We start from the raw sequence: 26,770 nt of genomic DNA on the forward strand, positions 1-26,770 counted from the left end.
CAAGACCTAGCTCAGCCAGGTGATGGACGTGGTTCTGCACAGGTAGACCAATAGCACTATGGACCAGGAGGGACCAAGGTTTGGACGTGGTGTATCACTGGTGAAGTGAAAACTCATCTAAATTAAGACATGACCCAAAGGTATGCGAAATAAATCTGTCCAAGACATAGCTCAGCCAGGTGATGGACGTGGTGTAGGACAGGTAGACCAGCAGCACTATGCACCAGGAGGGACCAAGGTTTGGACGTGGTGTATCACTGGTGAAGTGAAAAATCATCTAAATTAGGACATGACCTAAAGGTATGACCAAAACTCAAACCAAGACATAAATTAGTCATTTAACCACTAACCTGGTAAACAACTGCTTTAAAAAACACGTACTGGAAAGAATCACTTCCTTGAAAGTTTTGCAACTGCAGCTACTGGCATTAGTATCCAGGATTAACCATGAACCACACTCTGGAACCAAAGAACTTCAACAGTACAATGTCTCTCAGCTGTGACTGCTAATGGTGCTTAATATGAGGTGATATTTCAGGGATTTGAACTCGAATCTGGGAAGGAAGTGTTAACGAGGAAGAAAAAAGCATTCTCCCCGTCGGGGAATCATACTCCGGTCTTCCGCGTGACAGGCGGAGATACTTATCCACTATACTAACGAGGACTGATACACTTTGCTGGACATACCACCAAAGAGACTAGCAATCACCAACCACAGAGATGGCACGATGGGCGCGTATACCAATAGCACTATGGACCAGGAGTGACCAAGGTTTGGATGTGGCGTATCACTGGTTAAGTGAAAACTCATCTAAATTTGGACATGACCTAAAGGTATGACCAAAACTCAAACCGAGACATAGAATAGTCATTTAACCACTAACCTGGTAAACAACTGCTTTAAAAACACGTCCTTGAAAGAATCACTTTCTTGAAAGTTTTACAACTGCAGCTACTGGCATTAGTATCCAGGATTAACCTTGAACCACACTCTGGAACCAAAGAACTTCAACAATATAATGTCTCTCAGCTGTGACTGCTAATAGTGCTTAATATGAGGTGATATTTCAGGGATTTGAACTCAAATCTGGAAAGAAAGTGTTAACAAGGAAGAAAAAAAGCATTCTCCCCGTCGGGGAATCGAACCCCGGTCTTCCACGTGACAGGCGGAGATACTGATCCACTATACTAACGAGGACTGATACATTTGACTCTACATACCACAAAAGACATTAGCAATAACCAACCACAGAGATGACACAATGGACGCGTATACCAACAGCACTATGGACCAGGAGTGACCAAGGTTTGGACGTGGTGTATCACTGGTGAAGTGAAAACTCATCTAAATTAAGACATGACCTAAAGGTTTGCGAAATAAATCAATCCGAGACCTAGCTCAGCCAGGTGATGGACGTGTTTTGGCACAGGTAGACCAATAGCACTATGGACCAGGAGGGACCAAGGTTTGGATGTGGTGTATCACTGGTGAAGTGAAAACTCATCTAAATTAGGACATGATCTAAAGGTATGACCAAAACTCAAACCAAGACATAGAATAGTCATTTAACCACTAACATGGTAAACAACTGCTTTAAAAACACGTCCTGGAAATAATCACTTCCTTGAAAGTTTTTCAACTGCAGCTACTGGCATTAGTATCCAGGATTAACCATGAACCACACTCTGGAACCAAAGAACTTCAACAGTACAATGTCTCTCAGCTGTGACTGCTAATGCTGCTTAGTATGAGGTGTTATTTCAGGGATTTTAACTCAAATCTGGAAAGGAAGTGTTAACGAGGAAGAAAAAAAGCAATCTCCCCGTCAGGGAATCGGACCCCGGTCTTCCGCGTGACAGGCGGAGATACTGATCCACTATACTAACGAGGACTGATACACTTTGCTGGACATACCACCAAATAGACTAGCAATCACCAACCACAGAGATGGCACGATGGACGCGTATATCAACAGCACTATGGACAAGGAGTGACCAAGGTTTGGACGTGGTGTATCACTGGTGAAGTGAAAACTCATCTAAATTAAGACATGACCCAAAGGTATGCGAAATTATCCTATCCAAGACATAGCTCAGGCAGGTAATGGATGTGGTGTAGCACAGGTAGACCAATAGCACTATGGACCAGGAGTGACCAAGGTTTGGACGTGGCGTATCACTGGTGAAGTGAAAACTCATCTAAATTAGGACATGACCTAAAGGTATGACCAAAACTCAAACCAAGACATATATTAGTCATTTAACCACTAATCTGGTAAACAACTGCTTTATAAACACGTCCTGGAAAGAATCACTTTCTTGAAAGTTTTGCAACTGCAGCTACTGGCAATAGTATCCAGGATTAACCATGAACCACACTCTGGAACCAAAGAACTTCAACAGTACAATGTCTCTCAGCTGTGACTGCAAATGGTGCTCAGTATGAGGTGTTATTTCAGGGATTTGAACTCAAATCTGGAAAGGAAGAGTTAACGAGGAAGAAAAAAAGCAATCTCCCCGTCGGGGAATCGAACCCCGGTCTTCCGCGTGACAGGCGGAGATACTGATCCCCTATACTGACGAGGACTGATACACCTTGCTGGACATACCACAAAATAGATTAGCAATCACCAACCACAGAGATGGCACGATGGACGTGTATACCAATAGCACTAAGGACCAGTAGTGACCAAGGTTTGGACGTGGCGTATCACTGGTGAAGTGAAAACTCATCTAAATAAGGACATGACCTAAAGGTATGACCAAAAATCAAACCAAGACATAGATTAGTCACTTAACCACTAACCTGGTAAACAACTGCTTTTAAAAACACGTACTGGAAAGAATCACTTCCTTGAAAATTTTGCAATTGCAGCTACTGGCATTAGTATCCAGGATTAACCATGAACCACACTCTGGAACCAAAGAACTTCAACACTATAATGTCTCTCAGCTGTGACTGCTAATGGTGCTTAATATGAGGTGATATTTCAGGGATTTGAACTAAAATCTGGAAAGGAAGTGTTAACGAGGAAGAAAAAAAGCAATCTCCCCGTCGGGGAATCGAACCCCGGTCTTCCGCGTGACAGGCGGAGATACTGATCCACTATACTAACGAGGACTGATACATTTTACTGGACATACCACAAATTATATTAGCAATCACCAACCACAGAGATGGCATGACGGACGTGTATACCAATAGCACTATGGACCAGTAGTGACCAAGGTTTGGACGTGGCGCATCACTGGTGAAGTGAAAACTCATCTAAATAAGGACATGACCTAAAGGTATGACCAAAAATCAAACCAAGACATAGATTAGTCATTTAACCACTAACCTGGTAAACAACTGCTTTAAACACACGTCCTGGAAAGAATCACTTTCTTCAAAGTTTTACGACTGCAGCTACTGGCATTAGTATCCAGGATTAACCTTGAACCACACTCTGGAACCAAAGAACTTCAACAGTACAATGTCTCTCAGCTGTGATTCCTAATGGTGCTTAATATGAGGTGATATTTCAGGGATTTGAACTCAAATCTGGAAAGGAAGAGTTAACGAGGAAGAAAAAAAGCAATCTCCCCGTCGGGGAATCGAACCCCGGTCTTCCGCGTGACAGGCAGAGATACTGATCCACTATACTAACACACTTTACCGGACATACCACAAAATAGACTAGCAATCACCAACCACAGAGATGGCACGATGGGCGCGTATACCATTAGCACTATGGACCAGGAGTGACCAAGGTTTGGACGTGGCGTATCACTGGTTAAGTGAAAACTCATCTAAATTTGGACATGACCTAAAGGTATGACCAAAACTCAAACCGAGACATAGAATAGTCATTTAACCACTAACCTGGTAAACAACTGCTTTAAAAACACGTCCTGGAAAGAATCACTTTCTTGAAAGTTTTACAACTGCAGCTACTGGCATTAGTATCCAGGATTAACCTTGAAGCACACTCTGGAACCAAAGAACTTCAACAGTACAATGTCTCTCAGCTGTGACTGCTAATGGTGCTTAATATGAGGTGATATTTCAGGAATTTGAACTCGAATCTGGAAAGGAAGTGTTAACGAGAAAGAAAAGAAGCATTCTCCCTGTTCGGGTATCGAACGCCGGTCTTCCGCGTGACAGGTGGAGATATTGATCCACTATACTGAAGAGGACTGATACACTTTGCTGGACATACCACAAAAGAGATTAGCAATAACCACCCACAGAGCTGACACGATGGACGCGTATATCAACAGCACTATGGACAAGGAGTGACCAAGGTTTGGATGTGGTGTATCACTGGTGAAGTGAAAACTCATCTAAATTAGGACATGACCTAAAGGTATGACCAAAACTCAAACCAAGACATATATTAGTCATTTAACCACTAATCTGGTAAACAACTGCTTTAAAAACACGTCCTGGAAAGAATCACTTTCTTGAAAGTTTTGCAACTGCAGCTACTGGCAATAGTATCCAGGATTAACCATGAACCACACTCTGGAACCAAAGAACTTCAACAATATAATGTGTCTCAGCTGTGACTGCTAATGGTGCTTAATATGAGGTGATATTTCAGGGATTTGAACTCGATCTGGAAAGGAAGTGTTAACGAGGAAGAAAAAAAGCAATCTCCCCGCCGGGGAATCGAACCCCGGTCTTCCGCATGACAGACAAAGATACTGCTCCACTATACTAATGAGGACTGATACACTTTGCTGGACATACCACCAAATAGATTAGCAATCACCAACCACAGAGATGGCACGATGGACGTGTATACCAATAGCACTAGGGACCAGTAGTGACCAAGGTTTGGACGTGGCGTATCACTGGTGAAGTGAAAACTCATCTAAATAAGGACATGATCTAAAGGTATGACCAAAAATCAAACCAAGACATAGATTAGTCATTTATCCACTAACCTGGTAAACAACTGCTTTAAAAAACACTTAATGGAAAGAATCACTTCCTTGAAAATTTTGCAATTGCAGCTACTGGCATTAGTATCCAGGATTAACCATGAACCACACTCTGGAACCAAAGAACTTCAACAGTACAATGTCTCTCAGCTGTGACTGCTAATGGTGCTCAGTATGAGGTGTTATTTCAGGGATTTGAACTCAAATCTGGAAAGGAAGTGTTAACGAGGAAGAAAAAAAGCAATCTCCCCGTCGGGGAATCGAACCCCGGTCTTCCGCGTGACAGGCGGAGATACTGATCCACTATACTAACGAGGACTGATACACTTTACTGGACATACCACAAAATAGACTAGCAATCACCAACCACAGAGATGGCACGATGGACGCGTACACCAATAGCACTATGGACCAGCAGTGACCAAGGTTTGGACGTGGCGTATCACTGGTGAAGTGAAAACTCATCTCAATTAGGACATGACCATAAAGGTATGACCAAAACTCAAATCAAGACATAGAATAGTCATTTAACTACTAACCTGGTAAACAACTGCTTTAAAAACACATCCTGGAAAGAATCACTTTCTTGAAAGTTTTACAACTGCAGCTACTGGCATTAGTATCCAGGATTAACCTTGAACCACACTCTGGAACCAAAGAACTTCAACAATATAATGTCTCTCAGCTATGATTGCTAATAGTGCTTAATATGAGGTGATATTTCAGGGATTTGAACTCAAATCTGGAAAGGAAGTGTTAACAAGGAAGAAAAAAAAAAATCTCCCCGTCGGGGAATCGAACCCCGGTCTCCCGCATGACGGGCGGAGATAATAATCCACTATACTAACGAGGACTGAAACATTTTACTGGACATACCACACATTAGATTAGCAATCACCAACCACAGAGATGGCACGATGGACGTGTATACCAATAGCACTAAGGACCAGTAGTGACCAAGGTTTGGACGTGGCGTATCACTGGTGAAGTGAAAACTCATCTAAATTAGGACATGACCTAAAGGTATGACCAAAAATCAAACCAAGACATAGATTAGTCATTTATCCACTAACCTGGTAAACAACTGCTTTAAAAAACACGTACTGGAAAGAATCACTTCCTTGAAAATTTTGCAATTGCAGCTACTGGCATTAGTATCCAGGATTAATCATGAACCACACTCTGGAACCAAAGAACTTCAACAGTACAATGTCTCTCAGCTGTGACTGCTAATGGTGCTCAGTATGAGGTGTTATTTCAGGGATTTGAACTCAAATCTGGAAAGGAAGTGTTAACGAGGAAGAAAAAAAGAAACCTCCCCGTCGGGGAGTCGAACCCCGGTCTTCCGCGCGACAGGCGGAGATACTGATCCACTATACTAACGAGGACTGATACACTTTACTGGACATACCACAAAATAGACTAGCAATCACCAACCACAGAGATGGCACGATGGGCGCGTATACCATTAGCACTATGGACCAGGAGTGACCAAGGTTTGGACGTGGCGTATCACTGGTGAAGTGAAAACTCATCTAAATTAGGACATGACCTAAAGGTATGACCAAAAATCAAACCAAGACATAGATTAGTCAATTAACCACTAACCTGGTAAACAACTGCTTTAAAAAACACGTACTGGAAAGAATCACTTCCTTGAAAGTTTTTCAACTGCAGCTACTGGCATTAGTATCCAGGATTATTCATGAACCACACTCTGGAACCAAAGAACTTCAACAGTACAATGTCTCTCAGCTGTGACTGCTAATGGTGCTCAGTATGAGGTGTTATTTCAGGGATTTGAACTCAAATCTAGAAAGGAAGTGTTAACGAGGAAGAAAAAAAGAAATCTCCCAGTCGGGGAGTCGAACCCCGGTCTTCCGCGTGACAGGCGGAGATACTGATCCACTATACTAACGAGGACTGATACACTTTACTGGACATACCACAAAATAGACTAGCAATCACCAACCACAGAGATGGCACAATGGACGTGTATACCAATAGCACTAAGGACCAGTAGTGACCAAGGTTTGGACGTGACGTATCACTGGTGAAGTGAAAACTCATCTAAATAAGGACATGATCTAAAGGTATGACCAAAAATCAAACCAAGACATAGATTAGTCATTTGTCCACTAACCTGGTAAACAACTGCTTTAAAAAACACGTACTGGAAAGAATCACTTCCTTGAAAATTTTGCAATTGCAGCTACTGGCATTAGTATCCAGGATTAACCATGAACCACACTCTAGAACCAAAGAACTTCAACAGTACAATGTCTCTCAGCTGTGACTGCTAATGGTGCTTAATATGAGGTCATATTTCAGGGATTTTAACTCAAATCTGGAAAGGAAGTGTTAACAAGGAAGAAAAAAATCAATCTCCCCGTCGGGGAATCGAACCCCGGTCTACCGCGTGACAGGGGGAGATACTAATCCACTACACTAACGAGGACTGATACACTTTGCTGGACATACCACAAATTAGATTAGCAGTCACCAACCACAGAGATGGCACGATGGACGCGTATACCAATAGCACTATGGACCAGGAGTGACCAAGGTTTGGACGTGGCGTATCACTGGTGAAGTGAAAACCCATCTAAATTAGGACATGACCATAAAGGTATGACCAAAACTCAAACCAAGACATAGAATAGTCATTTAACCACTAACCTGGTAAACAACTGCTTTAAAAACACGTCCTGGAAAGAATCACTTTCTTGAAAGTTTTGCAACTGCAGTTACTGGCATTAGTATCCAGGATTAACCATGAACCACACTCTGGAACCAAAGAACTTCAACACTATAATGTCTCTCAGCTGTGACTGCTAATGGTGCTTAATATGAGGTGATATTTCAGGGATTTGAACTAAAATCTGGAAAGGAAGTGTTAACGAGGAAGAAAAAAAGCAATCTCCCCGTCGGGGAATCGAACCCTGGACTTCCGCGTGACAGGCGGAGATACTGATCCACTATACTAACGAGGACTGATACACTTTACTGGACATACCACAAATTATATTAGCAATCACCAACCACAGAGAGTGCATGATGGACGTGTATACCAATAGCACTATGGACCAGTAGTGACCAAGGTTTGGACGTGGCGTATCACTGGTGAAGTGAAAACTCATGTAAATAAGGACATGACCTAAAGGTATGACCAAAAATCAAACCAAGACATAGATTAGTCATTTAACCACTAACCTGGTAAACAACTGCTTTAAAAACACGTCCTGGAAAGAATCACTTTCTTGAAAGTTTTGCAACTGCAGTTACTGGCATTAGTATCCAGGATTAACCTTGAACCACACTCTGGAACCAAAGAACTTCAACAGTACAATGTCTCTCAGCTGTGACTGCTAATAGTGCTTAATATGAGGTGATATTTCAGGGATTTTAACTCAAATCTGGAAAGGAAGTGTTAACGAGGAAGAAAAAAAGCAATCTCCCCGTCAGGGAATCGGACCCCAGTCTTCCGCGTGACAGGCGAAGGTACTGATCCACTATACTAACGAGGACTGATACACTTTAATGGACATACCACCAAATAGACTAGCAATCACCAACCACAGAGATGGCACGATGGGCGCGTATACCAATAGCACTATGGACCAGGAGTGACCAAGGTTTGGACGTGGCGTATCACTGGTGAAGTGAATACTCATCTAAATTTGGACATGACCTAAAGGTATGACCAAAACTCAAACCAAGACATAGATTAGTCATTTAACCACTAACCTGGTAAACAACTGCTTTAAAAACACGTCCTGGAAAGAATCACTTTCTTGAAAGTTTTACAACTGTGGCTACTGGCATTAGTATCCAGGATTAACCTTGAACCACACTCTGGAACCAAAGAACTTCAACAGTACAATGTCTCTCAGCTGTGACTGCTAATGGTTCTTAGTATGAGGTGTTATTTCAGGGATTTGAACTCAAATCTGGAAAGGAAGTGTTAACGAGGAAGAAAAAAAAAGCAATCTCCCCGTCGGGGAATCGAACCCCGGTCTTCCGCGTGACAGGCGGAGATACTGATCCACTATACTAACGAGGACTGATACACTTTGCTGGACATACCACCAAAGAGACTAGCAATCGCCAACCACAGAGATGGCACGATGGGCGCGTATACCAATAGCACTATGGACCAGGAGTGACCAAGGTTTGGATGTGGCGTATCACTGGTTAAGTGAAAACTCATCTAAATTTGGACATGACCCAAAGGTATGACCAAAACTCAAACCGAGACATAGAATAGTCATTTAACCACTAACCTGGTAAACAACTGCTTTAAAAACACGTCCTGGAAAGAATCACTTTCTTGAAAGTTTTACAACTGCAGCTACTGGCATTAGTATCCAGGATTAACCTTGAACCACACTCCGGAACCAAAGAACTTCAACAATATAATGTCTCTCAGCTGTGACTGCTAATAGTGCTTAATATGAGGTGATATTTCAGGGATTTGAACTCAAATCTGGAAAGAAAGTGTTAACAAGGAAGAAAAAAAGCATTCTACCCGTCGGGGAATCGAACCCCGGTCTTCCGCGTGACAGGCGGAGATACTGATCCACTATACTAACGAGGACTGATACATTTGACTCTACATACCACAAAAGAGAATAGCAATAACCAACCACAGAGATGACACAATGGACGCGTATACCAACAGCACTATGGACCAGGAGTGACCAAGGTTTGGACGTGGTGTATCACTGGTGAAGTGAAAACTCATCTAAATTAAGACATGACCTAAAGGTTTGCGAAATAAATCAATCCGAGACCTAGCTCAGCCAGGTGATGGACGTGTTTTGGCACAGGTAGACCAATAGCACTATGGACCAGGAGGGACCAAGGTTTGGATGTGGTGTATCACTGGTGAAGTGAAAACTCATCTAAATTAGGACATGATCTAAAGGTATGACCAAAACTCAAACCAAGACATAGAATAGTCATTTAACCACTAACATGGTAAACAACTGCTTTAAAAACACGTCCTGGAAAAAATCACTTCCTTGAAAGTTTTTCAACTGCAGCTACTGGCATTAGTATCCAGGATTAACCATGAACCACACTCTGGAACCAAAGAACTTCAACAGTACAATGTCTCTCAGCTGTGACTGCTAATGCTGCTTAGTATGAGGTGTTATTTCAGAAATTTTAACTCAAATCTGGAAAGGAAGTGTTAACGAGGAAGAAAAAAAGCAATCTCCCCGTCAGGGGATCGAACCCCGGTCTTCCGCGTGACATGCGGAGATACTGATCCACCATACTAACGAGGACTGATACACTTTGCTGGACATTCCACCAGATAGATTAGCAATCACCAATCACAGAGATGGCACGATGGGCGCGTATACCAATAGCACTATGGACCAGGAGTGACCAAGGTTTGGACGTGGCGTATCACTGGTGAAGTGAAAACTCATCTAAATTAGGACATGACCTAAAGGTATGACCAAAATACAAACCAAGACATAGATTTGTCATTTAACCACTAACCTGGTAAACAACTGCTTTAAAAAACACGTACTGGAAAGAATCACTTCCTTGAAAGTTTTTCAACTGCAGCTACTGGCATTAGTATCCAGGATTAACCATGAACCACACTCTGGAACCAAAGAACTTCAAAAGTACAATGCCTCTCAGCTGTGACTGCTAATGGTGATTAATTTGAGGTGACATTTCAGGGATTTGAACTCAAATCTGGAAAGGAAGAGTTAACGAGGAAGAAAAAAAGCAATCTCCCCGTCGGGGAATCGAACCCCGGTCTTCCACGTGACAGGCGGAAAGATACTGATCCACTATACTAACGAGAACTGATACACTTTGCTGGACATACCACCAATTAGAATAGCAATCACCAACCACAGAGATGGCACGATGGGCGCGTATACCATTAGCACTATGGACCAGGAGTGACCAAGGTTTGGACGTGGCGTATCACTGGTGAAGTGAAAACTCATCTAAATTAGGACATGACCTGAAGGTATGACCAAAAATCAAACCAAGACATAGATTAGTCATTCAACCACTAACCTGGTAAACAACTGCTTTAAAAACACGTCCTGGAATGAATCACTTTCGTGAAAGTTTTACAACTGCAGCTACTGGCATTAGTATCCAGGATTAACCTTGAACCACACTCTGGAACCAAAGAACTTCAACAATATAATGTCTCTCAGCTGCGACTGCTAATAGTGCTTAATATGAGTTGATATTTCAGGGATTTTAACTCAAATCTGGAAAGGAAGTGTTAACAAGGAAGAAAAAAAAGCAATCTCCCCATCAGGGAATCGAACCCCAGTCTTCCGCGTGACAGGCGGAGATACTGATCCACTATACTAACGAGGACTGATACATTTGACTCTACATACCACAAAATAGATTAGCAATAACCAACCACAGAGATGACACAATGGACGCGTATACCAACAGCACTATGGACCAGTAGTGACCAAGGTTTGGACGTGGCGTATCACTGGTGAAGTGAAAACTCATCTAAATAAGGACATGACCTAAACGTTTGACCAAAAATCAAACCAAGACATAGATTAGTCATTTAACCACTAACCTGGTAAACAACTGCTTTAAAAACACGTCCTGGAAAGAATCACTTTCTTGAAAGTTTTGCAACTGCAGTTACTGGCATTAGTATCCAGGATTAACCTTGAACCACACTCTGGAACCAAAGAACTTCAACAATATAATGTCTCTCAGCTGTGACTGCTAATGGTGCTTAATATGAGGTGATATTTCAGGGATTTGAACTAAAATCTGGAAAGGAAGTGTTAACGAGGAAGAAAAAAAGCAACCTCCCCGTCAGGGAATCGAACCCCGGTCTTCCGCGTGACAGGCGGAGATACTGATCCACTATACTAACGAGGACTGATACACTTTGCTGGACATACCACCAATTAGAATAGCAATCACCAACCACAGAGATGGCACGATGGGCGCGTATACCATTAGCACGATGGACCAGGAGTGACCAAGGTTTGGACGTGGCGTATCACTGGTGAAGTGAAAACTCATCTAAATTAGGACATGACCTAAAGGTATGACCAAAAATCAAACCAAGACATAGATTAGTCATTTAACCACTAACCTGGTAAACAACTGCTTTAAAAAACACGTACTGGAAAGAATCACTTCCTTGAAAGTTTTTCAACTGCAGCTACTGGCATTAGTATCCAGTATTAACCATGAACCACACTCTGGAACCAAAGAACTTCAACAATATAATGTCTCTCAGCTGTGACTGCTAATGGTGCTTAATATGAGGTGATATTTCAAGGATTTGAACTCGAATCTGGAAAGGAAGTGTTAACAAGGAAGAAAAAAAACAATCTCCCTGTCGGGGAATCGAACCCCGGTCTCCCGCGTGACAGGCAGAGATACTGATCCACTATACTAACGAGGACTGATACACCTTGCTGGACATACCACAAATTAGATTAGCAATCACCAACCACAGAGATGGCACGATGGACGTGCATACCAATAGCACTAAGGACCAGTAGTGACCAAGGTTTGGACATGGCGTATCACTGGTGAAGTGAAAACTCATCTAAATAAGGACATGATCTAAAGGTATGACCAAAAATCAAACCAAGACATAGATTAGTCATTTATCCACTAACCTGGTAAACAACTGCTTTAAAAAACACGTACTGGAAAGAATCACTTCCTTGAAAGTTTTTTAACTGCAGCTACTGGCATTAGTATCCAGGATTAACCATGAACCACGCTCTGGAACCAAAGAACTTCAACAGTACAATGTCTCTCAGCTGTGACTGGTAATGGTGCTTAATATGAGGTGATATTTCAGGGATTTGAACTCAAATCTGGAAAGGAAGTATTAACGAGGAAGAAAAAAAGCAATCTCCACGTCGGGGAATCAAAACCTCGGTCTTCCGCGTGACAGGCGGCGATACTGATCCACTATACTAACGAGGACTGATACATTTGACTCTACATACCACAAAATAGATTAGCAATAACCAACCACAGAGATGACACAATGGACGCGTATACCAACAGCACTATGGACCAGGAGTGACCAAGGTTTGGACGTGGTGTATCACTGGTGAAGTGAAAACTCATCTAAATTAAGACATGACCTAAAGGTTTGCGAAATAAATCAATCCGAGACCTAGCTCAGCCAGGTGATGGACGTGGTTTGGCACAGGTAGACCAATAGCACTATGGACCAGGAGGGACCAAGGTTTGGATGTGGTGTATCACTGGTGAAGTGAAAACTCATCTAAATTAGGACATGACCTAAAGGTATGACCAAAACTCAAACCAAGACATAGAATAGTCATTTAACCACTAACCTGGTAAACAACTGCTTTAAAAACACGTCCTGGAAAGAATCACTTTCTTGAAAGTTTTACAACTGCAGCTACTGGCATTAGTATCCAGGATTAACCTTGAACCACACTCTGGAACCAAAGAACTTCAACGATATAATGTCTATCAGCTGTGACTGCTAATAGTGCTTAATATGAGGTTTTATATCAGGGATTTGAACTCAAATCTGGAAAGAAAGTGTTAACAAGGAAGAAAAAAAAGCAATCTCCCCGTCGGGGAATCGAACCCCGGTCTTCCGCGTGACAGGCGGAGATACTGATCCACTATACTATCGAGGACTGATTCTTAGCTGGACATACCACAAAATAGATTAGCAATCACCAACCACAGATATGGCACGATGGACGTGTATACCAATAGCACGAAGGACCAGTAGTGACCAAGGTTTGTACGTGGCGTATCACTGGTGAAGTGAAAACTCATGTAAATAAGGACATGACCTAAACGTATGACCAAAAATCAAACCAAGACATAGATTAGTCATTTAACCACTAACCTGGTAAACAACTTCTTTAAAAACACGTCCTGGAAAGAATCACTTTCTTGAAAGTTTTGCAACTGCAGTTACTGGCATTAGTATCCAGGATTAACCATGAACCACACTCTGGAACCAAAGAACTTCAACAACATAATGTCTCTCAGCTGTGACTGCTAATGGTGCTTAATATGAGGTGATATTTCAGGGATTTGAACTCAAATCTGGAAAGGAAGTGTTAACGAGGAAGAAAAAAAGCAATCTCCCCGTCAGGGAATCGACCCCCGGTCTTCCGCGTGACAGGCGGAGATACTGATCCACTATACTAACGAGGACTGATACACTTTGCTGGACATACCACAAAATAGATTAGCAATCACCAACCACAGATATGGCACGATGGACGTGTATACCAATAGCACTAAGGACCAGTAGTGACCAAGGTTTGGACGTGGCGTACCACTGGTGAAGTGAAAACTCATGTAAATAAGGACATGACCTAAACGTATGACCAAAAATCAAACCAAGACATAGATTAGTCATTTAACCACTAACCTGGTAAACAACTTCTTTAAAAACACGTCCTGGAAAGAATCACTTTCTTGAAAGTTTTGCAACTGCAGTTACTGGCATTAGTATCCAGGATTAACCATGAACCACACTCTGGAACCAAAGAACTTCAACAATATAATGTCTCTCAGCTGCGACTGCTAATAGTGCTTAATATGAGTTGATATTTCAGGGATTTTAACTCAAATCTGGAAAGGAAGTGTTAACAAGGAAGAAAAAAAAGCAATCTCCCCATCAGGGAATCGAACCCCAGTCTTCCGCGTGACAGGCGGAGATACTGATCCACTATACTAACGAGGACTGATACATTTGACTCTACATACCACAAAATAGATTAGCAATAACCAACCACAGAGATGACACAATGGACGCGTATACCAACAGCACTATGGACCAGTAGTGACCAAGGTTTGGACGTGGCGTATCACTGGTGAAGTGAAAACTCATCTAAATAAGGACATGACCTAAACGTTTGACCAAAAATCAAACCAAGACATAGATTAGTCATTTAACCACTAACCTGGTAAACAACTGCTTTAAAAACACGTCCTGGAAAGAATCACTTTCTTGAAAGTTTTGCAACTGCAGTTACTGGCATTAGTATCCAGGATTAACCATGAACCACACTCTGGAACCAAAGAACTTCAACAATATAATGTCTCTCAGCTGTGACTGCTAATGGTGCTTAATATGAGGTGATATTTCAGGGATTTGAACTAAAATCTGGAAAGGAAGTGTTAACGAGGAAGAAAAAAAGCAACCTCCCCGTCAGGGAATCGAACCCCGGTCTTCCGCGTGACAGGCGGAGATACTGATCCACTATACTAACGAGGACTGATACACTTTGCTGGACATACCACCAATTAGAATAGCAATCACCAACCACAGAGATGGCACGATGGGCGCGTATACCATTAGCACGATGGACCAGGAGTGACCAAGGTTTGGACGTGGCGTATCACTGGTGAAGTGAAAACTCATCTAAATTAGGACATGACCTAAAGGTATGACCAAAAATCAAACCAAGACATAGATTAGTCATTTAACCACTAACCTGGTAAACAACTGCTTTAAAAAACACGTACTGGAAAGAATCACTTCCTTGAAAGTTTTTCAACTGCAGCTACTGGCATTAGTATCCAGTATTAACCATGAACCACACTCTGGAACCAAAGAACTTCAACAATATAATGTCTCTCAGCTGTGACTGCTAATGGTGCTTAATATGAGGTGATATTTCAAGGATTTGAACTCGAATCTGGAAAGGAAGTGTTAACAAGGAAGAAAAAAAACAATCTCCCTGTCGGGGAATCGAACCCCGGTCTCCCGCGTAACAGGCAGAGATACTGATCCACTATACTAACGAGGACTGATACATCTTGCTGGACATACCACAAATTAGATTAGCAATCACCAACCACAGAGATGGCACGATGAACGTGTATACCAATAGCACTAAGGACCAGTAGTGACCAAGGTTTGGACATGGCGTATCACTGGTGAAGTGAAAACTCATCTAAATAAGGACATGATCTAAAGGTATGACCAAAAATCAAACCAAGACATAGATTAGTCATTTATCCACTAACCTGGTAAACAACTGCTTTAAAAAACACGTACTGGAAAGAATCACTTCCTTGAAAGTTTTTCAACTGCAGCTACTGGCATTAGTATCCAGGATTAACCATGAACCACGCTCTGGAACCAAAGAACTTCAACAGTACAATGTCTCTCAGCTGTGACTGCTAATGGTGCTTAATATGAGGTGATATTTCAGGGATTTGAACTCAAATCTGGAAAGGAAGTATTAACGAGGAAGAAAAAAAGCAATCTCCACGTCGGGGAATCAAAAACTCGGTCTTCCGCGTGACAGGCGGCGATACTGATCCACTATACTAACGAGGACTGATACATTTGACTCTACATACCACAAAATAGATTAGCAATAACCAACCACAGAGATGACACAATGGACGCGTATACCAACAGCACTATGGACCAGGAGTGACCAAGGTTTGGACGTGGTGTATCACTGGTGAAGTGAAAACTCATCTAAATTAAGACATGACCTAAAGGTTTGCGAAATAAATCAATCCGAGACCTAGCTCAGCCAGGTGATGGACGTGGTTTGGCACAGGTAGACCAATAGCACTATGGACCAGGAGGGACCAAGGTTTGGATGTGGTGTATCACTGGTGAAGTGAAAACTCATCTAAATTAGGACATGACCTAAAGGTATGACCAAAACTCAAACCAAGACATAGAATAGTCATTTAACCACTAACCTGGTAAACAACTGCTTTAAAAACACGTCCTGGAAAGAATCACTTTCTTGAAAGTTTTACAACTGCAGCTACTGGCATTAGTATCCAGGATTAACCTTGAACCACACTCTGGAACCAAAGAACTTCAACGATATAATGTCTATCAGCTGTGACTGCTAATAGTGCTTAATATGAGGTTTTATTTCAGGGATTTGAACTCAAATCTGGAAAGAAAGTGTTAACAAGGAAGAAAAAAAAGCAATCTCCCCGTCGGGGAATCGAACCCCGGTCTTCCGCGTGACAGGCGGAGATACTGATCCACTATACTATCGAGGACTGATTCTTAGCTGGACATACCACAAAATAGATTAGCAATCACCAACCACAGATATGGCACGATGGACGTGTATACCAATAGCACGAAGGACCAGTAGTGACCAAGGTTTGTACGTGGCGTATCACTGGTGAAGTGAAAACTCATGTAAATAAGGACATGACCTAAACGTATGACCAAAAATCAAACCAAGACATAGATTAGTCATTTAACCACTAACCTGGTAAACAACTTCTTTAAAAACACGTCCTGGAAAGAATCACTTTCTTGAAAGTTTTGCAACTGCAGTTACTGGCATTAGTATCCAGGATTAACCATGAACCACACTCTGGAACCAAAGAACTTCAACAACATAATGTCTCTCAGCTGTGACTGCTAATGGTGCTTAATATGAGGTGATATTTCAGGGATTTGAACTCAAATCTGGAAAGGAAGTGTTAACGAGGAAGAAAAAAAGCAATCTCCCCGTCAGGGAATCGACCCCCGGTCTTCCGCGTGACAGGCGGAGATACTGATCCACTATACTAACGAGGACTGATACACTTTGCTGGACATACCACAAAATAGATTAGCAATCACCAACCACAGATATGGCACGATGGACGTGTATACCAATAGCACTAAGGACCAGTAGTGACCAAGGTTTGGACGTGGCGTACCACTGGTGAAGTGAAAACTCATGTAAATAAGGACATGACCTAAACGTATGACCAAATATCAAACCAAGACATAGATTAGTCATTTAACCACTAACCTGGTAAACAACTTCTTTAAAAACACGTCCTGGAAAGAATCACTTTCTTGAAAGTTTTGCAACTGCAGTTACTGGCATTAGTATCCAGGATTAACCATGAACCACACTCTGGAACCAAAGAACTTCAACAATATAATGTCTCTCAGCTGCGACTGCTAATAGTGCTTAATATGAGTTGATATTTCAGGGATTTTAACTCAAATCTGGAAAGGAAGTGTTAACAAGGAAGAAAAAAAAGCAATCTCCCCATCAGGGAATCGAACCCCAGTCTTCCGCATGACAGGCGGAGATACTGATCCACTATACTAACGAGGACTGATACACTTTACTGGACATACCACAAAATAGACTAGCAATCACCAACCACAGAGATGGCACGATAGACGCGTACACCAATAGCACTATGGACCAGCAGTGACCAAGGTTTGGACGTGGCGTATCACTGGTGAAGTGAAAACTCATCTCAATTAGGACATGACCATAAAGGTATGACCAAAACTCAAATCAAGACATAGAATAGTCATTTAACTACTAACCTGGTAAACAACTGCTTTAAAAACACATCCTGGAAAGAATCACTTTCTTGAAAGTTTTACAACTGCAGCTACTGGCATTAGTATCCAGGATTAACCTTGAACCACACTCTGGAACCAAAGAACTTCAACAATATAATGTCTCTCAGCTATGATTGCTAATAGTGCTTAATATGAGGTGATATTTCAGGGATTTGAACTCAAATCTGGAAAGGAAGTGTTAACAAGGAAGAAAAAAAAAAATCTCCCCGTCGGGGAATCGAACCCCGGTCTCCCGCGTGACGGGCGGACATAATAATCCACTATACTAACGAGGACTGAAACATTTTACTGGACATACCACAAATTAGATTAGCAATCACCAACCACAGAGATGGCACGATGGACGTGTATACCAATAGCACTAAGGACCAGTAGTGACCAAGGTTTGGACGTGGCGTATCACTGGTGAAGTGAAAACTCATCTAAATTAGGACATGACCTAAAGGTATGACCAAAAATCAAACCAAGACATAGATTAGTCATTTATCCACTAACCTGGTAAACAACTGCTTTAAAAAACACGTACTGGAAAGAATCACTTCCTTGAAAATTTTGCAATTGCAGCTACTGGCATTAGTATCCAGGATTAATCATGAACCACACTCTGGAACCAAAGAACTTCAACAGTACAATGTCTCTCAGCTGTGACTGCTAATGGTGCTCAGTATGAGGTGTTATTTCAGGGATTTGAACTCAAATCTGGAAAGGAAGTGTTAACGAGGAAGAAAAAAAGAAATCTCCCCGTCGGGGAGTCGGACCCCGGTCTTCCGCGCGACAGGCGGAGATACTGATCCACTATACTAACGAGGACTGATACACTTTACTGGACATACCACAAAATAGACTAGCAATCACCAACCACAGAGATGGCACGATGGGCGCGTATACCATTAGCACTATGGACCAGGAGTGACCAAGGTTTGGACGTGGCGTATCACTGGTGAAGTGAAAACTCATCTAAATTAGGACATGACCTAAAGGTATGACCAAAAATCAAACCAAGACATAGATTAGTCAATTAACCACTAACCTGGTAAACAACTGCTTTAAAAAACACGTACTGGAAAGAATCACTTCCTTGAAAGTTTTTCAACTGCAGCTACTGGCATTAGTATCCAGGATTATTCATGAACCACACTCTGGAACCAAAGAACTTCAACAGTACAATGTCTCTCAGCTGTGACTGCTAATGGTGCTCAGTATGAGGTGTTATTTCAGGGATTTGAACTCAAATCTAGAAAGGAAGTGTTAACGAGGAAGAAAAAAAGAAATCTCCCCGTCGGGGAGTCGAACCCCGGTCTTCCGCGTGACAGGCGGAGATACTGATCCACTATACTAACGAGGACTGATACACTTTACTGGACATACCACAAAATAGACTAGCAATCACCAACCACAGAGATGGCACAATGGACGTGTATACCAATAGCACTAAGGACCAGTAGTGACCAAGGTTTGGACGTGACGTATCACTGGTGAAGTGAAAACTCATCTAAATAAGGACATGATCTAAAGGTATGACCAAAAATCAAACCAAGACATAGATTAGTCATTTGTCCACTAACCTGGTAAACAACTGCTTTAAAAAACACGTACTGGAAAGAATCACTTCCTTGAAAATTTTGCAATTGCAGCTACTGGCATTAGTATCCAGGATTAACCATGAACCACACTCTAGAACCAAAGAACTTCAACAGTACAATGTCTCTCAGCTGTGACTGCTAATGGTGCTTAATATGAGGTCATATTTCAGGGATTTTAACTCAAATCTGGAAAGGAAGTGTTAACAAGGAAGAAAAAAATCAATCTCCCCGTCGGGGAATCGAACCCCGGTCTACCGCGTGACAGGGGGAGATACTAATCCACTACACTAACGAGGACTGATACACTTTGCTGGACATACCACAAATTAGATTAGCAATCACCAACCACAGAGATGGCACGATGGACGCGTATACCAATAGCACTATGGACCAGGAGTGACCAAGGTTTGGACGTGGCGTATCACTGGTGAAGTGAAAACCCATCTAAATTAGGACATGACCATAAAGGTATGACCAAAACTCAAACCAAGACATAGAATAGTCATTTAACCACTAACCTGGTAAACAACTGCTTTAAAAACACGTCCTGGAAAGAATCACTTTCTTGAAAGTTTTGCAACTGCAGTTACTGGCATTAGTATCCAGGATTAACCATGAACCACACTCTGGAACCAAAGAACTTCAACACTATAATGTCTCTCAGCTGTGACTGCTAATGGTGCTTAATATGAGGTCATATTTCAGGGATTTTAACTCAAATCTGGAAAGGAAGTGTTAACAAGGAAGAAAAAAATCAATCTCCCCATCGGGGAATCGAACCCCGGTCTACCGCGTGACAGGGGGAGATACTAATCCACTACACTAACGAGGACTGATACACTTTGCTGGACATACCACAAATTAGATTAGCAATCACCAACCACAGAGATGGCACGATGGACGCGTATACCAATAGCACTATGGACCAGGAGTGACCAAGGTTTGGACGTGGCGTATCACTGGTGAAGTGAAAACCCATCTAAATTAGGACATGACCATAAAGGTATGACCAAAACTCAAACCAAGACATAGAATAGTCATTTAACCACTAACCTGGTAAACAACTGCTTTAAAAACACGTCCTGGAAAGAATCACTTTCTTGAAAGTTTTGCAACTGCAGTTACTGGCATTAGTATCCAGGATTAACCATGAACCACACTCTGGAACCAAAGAACTTCAACACTATAATGTCTCTCAGCTGTGACTGCTAATGGTGCTTAATATGAGGTGATATTTCAGGGATTTGAACTAAAATCTGGAAAGGAAGTGTTAACGAGGAAGAAAAAAAGCAATCTCCCCGTCGGGGAATCGAACCCTGGACTTCCGCGTGACAGGCGGAGATACTGATCCACTATACTAACGAGGACTGATACACTTTACTGGACATACCACAAATTATATTAGCAATCACCAACCACAGAGAGTGCATGATGGACGTGTATACCAATAGCACTATGGACCAGTAGTGACCAAGGTTTGGACGTGGCGTATCACTGGTGAAGTGAAAACTCATCTAAATAAGGACATGACCTAAAGGTATGACCAAAAATCAAACCAAGACATAGATTAGTCATTTAACCACTAACCTGGTAAACAACTGCTTTAAAAACACGTCCTGGAAAGAATCACTTTCTTGAAAGTTTTGCAACTGCAGTTACTGGCATTAGTATCCAGGATTAACCTTGAACCACACTCTGGAACCAAAGAACTTCAACAGTACAATGTCTCTCAGCTGTGACTGCTAATAGTGCTTAATATGAGGTGATATTTCAGGGATTTTAACTCAAATCTGGAAAGGAAGTGTTAACGAGGAAGAAAAAAAGCAATCTCCCCGTCAGGGAATCGGACCCCAGTCTTCCGCGTGACAGGCGGAGGTACTGATCCACTATACTAACGAGGACTGATACACTTTAATGGACATACCACCAAATAGACTAGCAATCACCAACCACAGAGATGGCACGATGGGCGCGTATACCAATAGCACTATGGACCAGGAGTGACCAAGGTTTGGACGTGGCGTATCACTGGTGAAGTGAATACTCATCTAAATTTGGACATGACCTAAAGGTATGACCAAAACTCAAACCAAGACATAGATTAGTCATTTAACCACTAACCTGGTAAACAACTGCTTTAAAAACACGTCCTGGAAAGAATCACTTTCTTGAAAGTTTTACAACTGTGGCTACTGGCATTAGTATCCAGGATTAACCTTGAACCACACTCTGGAACCAAAGAACTTCAACAGTACAATGTCTCTCAGCTGTGACTGCTAATGGTTCTTAGTATGAGGTGTTATTTCAGGGATTTGAACTCAAATCTGGAAAGGAAGTGTTAACGAGGAAGAAAAAAAAGCAATCTCCCCGTCGGGGAATCGAACCCCGGTCTTCCGCGTGACAGGCGGAGATACTGATCCACTATACTAACGAGGACTGATACACTTTGCTGGACATACCACCAAAGAGACTAGCAATCGCCAACCACAGAGATGGCACGATGGGCGCGTATACCAATAGCACTATGGACCAGGAGTGACCAAGGTTTGGATGTGGCGTATCACTGGTTAAGTGAAAACTCATCTAAATTTGGACATGACCTAAAGGTATGACCAAAACTCAAACCGAGACATAGAATAGTCATTTAACCACTAACCTGGTAAACAACTGCTTTAAAAACACGTCCTGGAAAGAATCACTTTCTTGAAAGTTTTACAACTGCAGCTACTGGCATTAGTATCCAGGATTAACCTTGAACCACACTCCGGAACCAAAGAACTTCAACAATATAATGTCTCTCAGCTGTGACTGCTAATAGTGCTTAATATGAGGTGATATTTCAGGGATTTGAACTCAAATCTGGAAAGAAAGTGTTAACAAGGAAGAAAAAAAGCATTCTCCCCGTCGGGGAATCGAACCCCGGTCTTCCGCGTGACAGGCGGAGATACTGATCCACTATACTAACGAGGACTGATACATTTGACTCTACATACCACAAAAGAGATTAGCAATAACCAACCACAGAGATGACACAATGGACGCGTATACCAACAGCACTATGGACCAGGAGTGACCAAGGTTTGGACGTGGTGTATCACTGGTGAAGTGAAAACTCATCTAAATTAAGACATGACCTAAAGGTTTGCGAAATAAATCAATCCGAGACCTAGCTCAGCCAGGTGATGGACGTGTTTTGGCACAGGTAGACCAATAGCACTATGGACCAGGAGGGACCAAGGTTTGGATGTGGTGTATCACTGGTGAAGTGAAAACTCATCTAAATTAGGACATGATCTAAAGGTATGACCAAAACTCAAACCAAGACATAGAATAGTCATTTAACCACTAACATGGTAAACAACTGCTTTAAAAACACGTCCTGGAAAAAATCACTTCCTTGAAAGTTTTTCAACTGCAGCTACTGGCATTAGTATCCAGGATTAACCATGAACCACACTCTGGAACCAAAGAACTTCAACAGTACAATGTCTCTCAGCTGTGACTGCTAATGCTGCTTAGTATGAGGTGTTATTTCAGAAATTTTAACTCAAATCTGGAAAGGAAGTGTTAACGAGGAAGAAAAAAAGCAATCTCCCCGTCAGGGGATCGAACCCCGGTCTTCCGCGTGACATGCGGAGATACTGATCCACCATACTAACGAGGACTGATACACTTTGCTGGACATTCCACCAAATAGATTAGCAATCACCAATCACAGAGATGGCACGATGGGCGCGTATACCAATAGCACTATGGACCAGGAGTGACCAAGGTTTGGACGTGGCGTATCACTGGTGAAGTGAAAACTCATCTAAATTAGGACATGACCTAAAGGTATGACCAAAATACAAACCAAGACATAGATTTGTCATTTAACCACTAACCTGGTAAACAACTGCTTTAAAAAACACGTACTGGAAAGAATCACTTCCTTGAAAGTTTTTCAACTGCAGCTACTGGCATTAGTATCCAGGATTAACCATGAACCACACTCTGGAACCAAAGAACTTCAAAAGTACAATGCCTCTCAGCTGTGACTGCTAATGGTGATTAATTTGAGGTGACATTTCAGGGATTTGAACTCAAATCTGGAAAGGAAGAGTTAACAAGGAAGAAAAAAAAGCAATCTCCCCATCAGGGAATCGAACCCCAGTCTTCCACGTGACAGGCGGAGATACTGATCCACTATACTAACGAGGACTGATACATTTGACTCTACATACCACAAAATAGATTAGCAATAACCAACCACAGAGATGACACAATGGACGCGTATACCAACAGCACTATGGACCAGTAGTGACCAAGGTTTGGACGTGGCGTATCACTGGTGAAGTGAAAACTCATCTAAATAAGGACATGACCTAAACGTTTGACCAAAAATCAAACCAAGACATAGATTAGTCATTTAACCACTGACCTGGTAAACAACTGCTTTAAAAACACGCCCTGGAAAGAATCACTTTCTTGAAAGTTTTGCAACTGCAGTTACTGGCATTAGTATCCAGGATTAACCATGAACCACACTCTGGAACCAAAGAACTTCAACACTATAATGTCTCTCAGCTGTGACTGCTAATGGTGCTTAATATGAGGTGATATTTCAGGGATTTGAACTAAAATCTGGAAAGGAAGTGTTAACGAGGAAGAAAAAAAGCAATCTCCCCGTCGGGGAATCGAACCCTGGACTTCCGCGTGACAGGCGGAGATACTGATCCACTATACTAACGAGGACTGATACACTTTACTGGACATACCACAAATTATATTAGCAATCACCAACCACAGAGAGTGCATGATGGACGTGTATACCAATAGCACTATGGACCAGTAGTGACCAAGGTTTGGACGTGGCGTATCACTGGTGAAGTGAAAACTCATCTAAATAAGGACATGACCTAAAGGTATGACCAAAAATCAAACCAAGACATAGATTAGTCATTTAACCACTAACCTGGTAAACAACTGCTTTAAAAACACGTCCTGGAAAGAATCACTTTCTTGAAAGTTTTGCAACTGCAGTTACTGGCATTAGTATCCAGGATTAACCTTGAACCACACTCTGGAACCAAAGAACTTCAACAGTACAATGTCTCTCAGCTGTGACTGCTAATAGTGCTTAATATGAGGTGATATTTCAGGGATTTTAACTCAAATCTGGAAAGGAAGTGTTAACGAGGAAGAAAAAAAGCAATCTCCCCGTCAGGGAATCGGACCCCAGTCTTCCGCGTGACAGGCGGAGGTACTGATCCACTATACTAACGAGGACTGATACACTTTAATGGACATACCACCAAATAGACTAGCAATCACCAACCACAGAGATGGCACGATGGGCGCGTATACCAATAGCACTATGGACCAGGAGTGACCAAGGTTTGGACGTGGCGTATCACTGGTGAAGTGAATACTCATCTAAATTTGGACATGACCTAAAGGTATGACCAAAACTCAAACCAAGACATAGATTAGTCATTTAACCACTAACCTGGTAAACAACTGCTTTAAAAACACGTCCTGGAAAGAATCACTTTCTTGAAAGTTTTACAACTGTGGCTACTGGCATTAGTATCCAGGATTAACCTTGAACCACACTCTGGAACCAAAGAACTTCAACAGTACAATGTCTCTCAGCTGTGACTGCTAATGGTTCTTAGTATGAGGTGTTATTTCAGGGATTTGAACTCAAATCTGGAAAGGAAGTGTTAACGAGGAAGAAAAAAAAGCAATCTCCCCGTCGGGGAATCGAACCCCGGTCTTCCGCGTGACAGGCGGAGATACTGATCCACTATACTAACGAGGACTGATACACTTTGCTGGACATACCACCAAAGAGACTAGCAATCGCCAACCACAGAGATGGCACGATGGGCGCGTATACCAATAGCACTATGGACCAGGAGTGACCAAGGTTTGGATGTGGCGTATCACTGGTTAAGTGAAAACTCATGTAAATTTGGACATGACCTAAAGGTATGACCAAAACTCAAACCGAGACATAGAATAGTCATTTAACCACTAACCTGGTAAACAACTGCTTTAAAAACACGTCCTGGAAAGAATCACTTTCTTGAAAGTTTTACAACTGCAGCTACTGGCATTAGTATCCAGGATTAACCTTGAACCACACTCCGGAACCAAAGAACTTCAACAATATAATGTCTCTCAGCTGTGACTGCTAATAGTGCTTAATATGAGGTGATATTTCAGGGATTTGAACTCAAATCTGGAAAGAAAGTGTTAACAAGGAAGAAAAAAAGCATTCTCCCCGTCGGGGAATCGAACCCCAGTCTTCCGCGTGACAGGCGGAGATACTGATCCACTATACTAACGAGGACTGATACATTTGACTCTACATACCACAAAATAGATTAGCAATAACCAACCACAGAGATGACACAATGGACGCGTATACCAACAGCACTATGGACCAGGAGTGACCAAGGTTTGGACGTGGTGTATCACTGGTGAAGTGAAAACTCATCTAAATTAAGACATGACCTAAAGGTTTGCGAAATAAATCAATCAGAGACCTAGCTCAGCCAGGTGATGGACGTGGTTTGGCACAGGTAGACCAATAGCACTATGGACCAGGAGGGACCAAGGTTTGGATGTGGTGTATCACTGGTGAAGTGAAAACTCATCTAAATTAGGACATGACCTAAAGGTATGACCAAAACTCAAACCAAGACATAGAATAGTCATTTAACCACTAACCTGGTAAACAACTGCTTTAAAAACACGTCCTGGAAAGAATCACTTTCTTGAAAGTTTTACAACTGCAGCTACTGGCATTAGTATCCAGGATTAACCTTGAACCACACTCTGGAACCAAAGAACTTCAACGATATAATGTCTATCAGCTGTGACTGCTAATAGTGCTTAATATGAGGTTTTATTT

At 42.0% G+C, this 26,770-nt stretch overlaps 12 non-coding genes across 12 annotated transcripts; all 12 read right to left on the reverse strand.

Moving 5' to 3' along the window:
• Positions 1-1,125: 1,125 nt before the first annotated feature.
• Positions 1,126-1,198, reverse strand: trnad-guc (transfer RNA aspartic acid (anticodon GUC)). Its single transcript has one exon. It is a non-coding gene; the product is annotated as a tRNA-Asp (tRNA).
• Positions 1,199-3,048: 1,850 nt separating this feature from the next.
• Positions 3,049-3,121, reverse strand: trnad-guc (transfer RNA aspartic acid (anticodon GUC)). The gene has a single exon. It is a non-coding gene; the product is annotated as a tRNA-Asp (tRNA).
• A 2,053-nt stretch (positions 3,122-5,174) lies between these two features.
• On the reverse strand, positions 5,175-5,247 carry trnad-guc (transfer RNA aspartic acid (anticodon GUC)). Its single transcript has one exon. It is a non-coding gene; the product is annotated as a tRNA-Asp (tRNA).
• Positions 5,248-6,244: 997 nt separating this feature from the next.
• Positions 6,245-6,317, reverse strand: trnad-guc (transfer RNA aspartic acid (anticodon GUC)). Its single transcript has one exon. It is a non-coding gene; the product is annotated as a tRNA-Asp (tRNA).
• A 2,602-nt stretch (positions 6,318-8,919) lies between these two features.
• On the reverse strand, positions 8,920-8,992 carry trnad-guc (transfer RNA aspartic acid (anticodon GUC)). The gene has a single exon. It is a non-coding gene; the product is annotated as a tRNA-Asp (tRNA).
• Positions 8,993-11,753: 2,761 nt separating this feature from the next.
• On the reverse strand, positions 11,754-11,826 carry trnad-guc (transfer RNA aspartic acid (anticodon GUC)). The gene has a single exon. It is a non-coding gene; the product is annotated as a tRNA-Asp (tRNA).
• A 3,294-nt stretch (positions 11,827-15,120) lies between these two features.
• Positions 15,121-15,193, reverse strand: trnad-guc (transfer RNA aspartic acid (anticodon GUC)). Its single transcript has one exon. It is a non-coding gene; the product is annotated as a tRNA-Asp (tRNA).
• A 3,295-nt stretch (positions 15,194-18,488) lies between these two features.
• On the reverse strand, positions 18,489-18,561 carry trnad-guc (transfer RNA aspartic acid (anticodon GUC)). The gene has a single exon. It is a non-coding gene; the product is annotated as a tRNA-Asp (tRNA).
• A 997-nt stretch (positions 18,562-19,558) lies between these two features.
• On the reverse strand, positions 19,559-19,631 carry trnad-guc (transfer RNA aspartic acid (anticodon GUC)). Its single transcript has one exon. It is a non-coding gene; the product is annotated as a tRNA-Asp (tRNA).
• A 2,601-nt stretch (positions 19,632-22,232) lies between these two features.
• trnad-guc (transfer RNA aspartic acid (anticodon GUC)) lies at positions 22,233-22,305 on the reverse strand. The gene has a single exon. It is a non-coding gene; the product is annotated as a tRNA-Asp (tRNA).
• Positions 22,306-22,766: 461 nt separating this feature from the next.
• trnad-guc (transfer RNA aspartic acid (anticodon GUC)) lies at positions 22,767-22,839 on the reverse strand. The gene has a single exon. It is a non-coding gene; the product is annotated as a tRNA-Asp (tRNA).
• A 2,760-nt stretch (positions 22,840-25,599) lies between these two features.
• On the reverse strand, positions 25,600-25,672 carry trnad-guc (transfer RNA aspartic acid (anticodon GUC)). Its single transcript has one exon. It is a non-coding gene; the product is annotated as a tRNA-Asp (tRNA).
• Between the last annotated feature and the right edge of the window lie 1,098 nt (positions 25,673-26,770).

Source organism: Urocampus carinirostris, chromosome 18 (genome assembly GCF_059441175.1).
Source record: "Urocampus carinirostris isolate Australia breed hairy pipefish chromosome 18, RoL_Ucar_1.0, whole genome shotgun sequence".
NCBI lineage: Eukaryota > Metazoa > Chordata > Actinopteri > Syngnathiformes > Syngnathidae > Urocampus > Urocampus carinirostris.